Source organism: Penaeus monodon, chromosome 4 (genome assembly GCF_015228065.2).
Source record: "Penaeus monodon isolate SGIC_2016 chromosome 4, NSTDA_Pmon_1, whole genome shotgun sequence".
NCBI lineage: Eukaryota > Metazoa > Arthropoda > Malacostraca > Decapoda > Penaeidae > Penaeus > Penaeus monodon.
The window spans coordinates 41508332-41513157 of record NC_051389.1 but is presented as its reverse complement, the minus strand read 5'-3'; the positions used below and the strand labels follow the sequence as shown (position 1 = coordinate 41513157).

General features: G+C 34.0%; 1 pseudogene; it reads left to right on the top strand.

The window, feature by feature from the left end:
- The first annotated feature begins 4406 nt into the window (after positions 1–4406).
- Positions 4407–4826, top strand: part of LOC119598873 — a 982-nt pseudogene continuing 562 nt past the window's right edge.

Below are 4826 nucleotides of genomic sequence, written 5' to 3'. Positions count from 1 at the left end.
TAATAATAATAATAATAATAATAATAATAATAATAATAATAATAATAACAATTTATAATGTTAATGATATTATTCATGATATCAATATTGATTATAATAATAATGATGATAATAGCAATAATAATGATGATCATAATAGTAATAATAATGATGATGATGATAATAATAATAATGATAATAATAATGATAATAATAATAATAATAATAATAATTATTATTATTATTATTATTATTATTATTATTATTATTATTATTATTATTATTATTATGATAATAATAATAATTAGATAATAATAATAATAATAATAATAATAATAATAATAATAATAATAATAATAATAATAATAATAATAATAATAATAATAATAATAATAATAATAACAACAATAATAATGATAATAATAATAATAATAATAAAAATAATAATGATAATAATAATAACAATAATAATAATAATGATAACAACTACAACACCTAGCGGAATTCCTGGAAATTCCATGAATTCCTTCTCCCTTTCGCCTCCTCTCTCCCTTTTCCTTTCCTTCTCCCTCTATCTTTCCCTGTCCCGCTCTGCCACCCCCCCCCCCACACCCCTCACTCACAAAATCTTAAATTCACTCTTTCCCTCACATTTTAAGCCTTAGATCTGCTCCATCCCAGTTCCCTCTTCTTAAACTCTCCCCCCTCCTTCGCTCCTTTATCTTTCTCCCTACCTCTTCCTTTCTCCTCTAACTTGTGATAATAGTAATGGTAATAATAACATTAATAATGATTAGTATCATTGTTATTAGTAGTAGTAGTAGTGGTTGTTCTTCTTGTTGTTGTTAATTATTTTTATTATCATCATCATTATTATTATGACAATAACTTGCGAGACACGTGGAAACTCCAGGAAACAGAAAAATATAGACTGACGGTCTAACTACATCAATGCAGGTAGTTTCCTCGAGGAAGAATAATGATAGTTTTGATAATAATAATAATAATAATAATAATAATAATAATAATAATAATAATAACAATAATAATAATAATAATAATAACAACAATGATGACGATGATGATGATGATGAGGATGATGAGGATGATGATGGTGATGATGATAATAGTAATAATGATGATGATAATAATTAAGATGATGAAAATAATAATAATAATAATAATAATAATAATAATAATAATAATAATAATAATAATAATAATAATAATAATAATAATAATAATAATAATAATAATAATAATAATAATAATAATAACAATAATAATAATAATAATAATAATAATAATAATAATAATAATAAAATAATAATAATAATAATAATAATAATAATAATAATAATAATAATAATAATAATAATAATAATAATGAAACCACTGCCACCCAAAACTGTCATTTAGTCATTTTTATTTGATTGTCTTTGTTAACGTAAATCTATTTTATAGTTTTCAAGTTTCCATTGAAGTGTCGTCCTTGTGGGAAAAAACAACTCTGCTTGTGAGTCTTTAATCTCAAGGAGGGAATTCAGTTCAATCGAAGCTTTAAATTCAGCCAAAAGCATTAACTTTTGAAAAATAGGATTCCGTTCTCCCGGAAATTATTTAATTCTATTAATGACTATTTAGTTCACTTCTACCAAAACGTCGTCAACTCTACCAAGAAATATAGAATTCTGAAAAGTATTCATTTCTGCCAAAAGGATTCCAGTGTTGCCAATATATAGTCAGACTAAATCTACAAAAGCATTTTGTTTTTCAAGAAAGTATTCATTTCTACCAATTTGTATTTAATCAAAAATAAAATCTGCTTTACCAGAAAGTATTCAGTTCTACCAGCAATTGTGTAATTCCACACGACAGTATTTAATTCTACCAGAAAGTGTTTGTCTCTCTCTCTCTCTCTCTCTCTCTCTCTCATCCTCTCTCTCTCTCTCTCTCTCTCTCTCTCTCTCTCTATATATATATATATATATATATATATATATATATATATATATATATATATATATATATATATATATATATATATATATATATATACCAACACACACACACACACACACACACACACACACACACACACACACACACACACACACATATATCATATATATATATATATATATATATATATATATATATATATATATATATATATATATATATATATATATATATATATATTTTGTGTGTGTGTGTGTGTGTTTGCATCTATTGTCCTACCAGAAAGTGCTAAATTAAACCAGAAAATATCAAATTCAAAATAAGTATAAATTTCTACACTCAACCTGTAGATATTTAGTTATATAAAAGGTCTCCAATTCTTTCTCGCACATTGCGGACAACATCGAAGCAAAAGATTTCTGTCGCAATCAGTTAATGCAACAGCTGACAGACTTCAGATCATCCAGCAAATCAACAAGGAGAGGTGCTGTGACGACCTCCATTAACTGTATCTAGAACACACACACACACACACACACACACACACACACACACACACACACACACACACACACACACACACACACACACACACACACACACACACACACACACACATATAGATAGATAGATAGATAGATAGATAGAGAAGATAGATAGATAGATAGATATGTATGTATATTTTTTTTCAACAGCCATTCATTCCACTGCAGGACATAGACCTCTCTCAATTCATTATTGAGAGGTTATATGGCAGTGCCACCCTTGCTTGATTGGATGCCCTTCCTAATCAACCGCGGTTTGTGCCACGGCGGTGACTTCCCCTACGACACCTGCGTTTGACTTCTCAAGGCGATATGTCGTTTTCTCGGGTTTGAGCGAGAAAGAACGCAGGCTTTTTTACGACTGCCGCGGCGGGGAATTGAATTCGGGACCAACGAGGATCGGAGTCCAGTGCTCTAACCATATGTGTATATATATATAAATATATATATATATATATATATATATATATATATATATATATATATATATATATATATATATATATTTATATATATACATATATATACATACATATATATATATATATATATATATATATATATATATAGAGAGAGAGAGAGAGAGAGAGAGAGAGAGAGAGAGAGAGAGAGAGAGAGAGAGAGAGAGAGAGAGAGGAGAGAGCGAGAGAGCGAGAGAGAGAGAGAGAGAGAGAGAGAGAGATAGTAGATATGCATTTATGGGTCGTATTTGATGCCAGGAAGGGTGGATATCAGGAATATTTTCAAGCATTTTACCTGGATTTTCATATCTATAAAAAAACACATCAGAATGATTTACTTTAATCTATATCGACTCTTGTCAACCCCGAATAAACCAGGAAGCAATTGCCTGGAAACAAATCATAGCACATTGGTAAGGTTTAGCTTGTCTAAAAATAGCTAAAGCGTATACAAACACACGTACTAGTCTAGAAAATAATGACTATGAACAAACGATATTATCTAACTGTCGGAGTAATGTTGCGTTCCTGCACGCCACTCCGGCACGCTCAGCTGACGTAGAATAACATGCTATGCGCACACAAAGAAGCGCACCGCCGCAGCTACTGTAAAAAGAGTACAATGACAAATAAAAATAATAGAATTAAATATGGCCCCACAAGTTTTACGCTACTACCCAATCTAGTATATAATTGTATGCGTGTATACCATACATACCATAAAGCACACACACACTTCAACATAGGCATATCTCTCTTCCCCATCCAGCAAGCATTCAACAAAACAAACACACCATGCGTACATCCGAACTACACGGGAAACCTGAACCTGTAAGCACTTAGCAAGCGCATTAATGCCATACGATTTTTTTGTCGGCGCAGCCCGGATGCGAGACACCTCGAGATATATCAGGGACTGCTGATATTGATTTTCCATTGAGCCAATCAACAGACTGATTTAGCCTTTAGCCTTTCGACCTGTGAACATCGACCGTGCTGAGTCGTGTCACCTGAGATGCATGTGATGGAATATGATTGCTCTGCCAGAGTTTAATGTGATGAGAGCTTATGAAATTCTCGCTGTGCTTCCCAGGCAGCAATGGATTAATGATAAAGCAGTTTAAGTGCGTACATAGCGCAAAGGGAAAGAGGGTACCATAGAGTTTTAAAGTATTTTAGATAATTAGAAATGCACAAAAGGGCCAATCAGTATATTCCAAGAGCAATTCCTGTTATTTTATGCTTTATGTCATTTAACCCAGTTAGCCAACTACCATAATAAGAAACACCGAAGGGGGACCACTGGAAGGGGCAAGAAGCTCCCATTGGAAAGGCCAAAGGGATTCCATTGAGAGGGCCGAGTGGGTCCCTCTGGAAGGGTTGAGGGAGCACCACGCCTCTTCCTCCCCATGCTCTTCCACCTCTTCCACCTTTCTTCCCCTCCCCCTTCTCCTCCTCCTCTTCCTCCTCCTCCTCCTCCTCTTCCTCCTCCTTCTCCTCTTCCTCCTCCTCTTCCTCCTCCTCCTCCTCCTCCTCCTCCTCCTCCTCTTCCTCCTCCTCCTCCTCCCCTCCCCCCTTCCTCCTCCTCCTCCTCCTCCTCCTCTCCTCCTCACCCTCCTCCTCCTCCTCATCATCATCATCATCATCATCATCCCCCTCTTATTCCTTCTCACCCTCCTCCTCCTCTTTCTTCTTCTCCTCATCCTCCTCCCCTTCCTCCTCCTCTTGCTCCCCTTCCTCCTCCTCTTCTTCTTCTTCTTCTTCCTCCTCCTCCTCCTCCTCCTCCTCCTCCTCCTCCTCCTCTCCTTACTCCTCGTCCCTCTCCCCCTCATCCTCATCTTCCTCATTCTCTCTCTTCCTATTCTTCCTCCTCCTACCC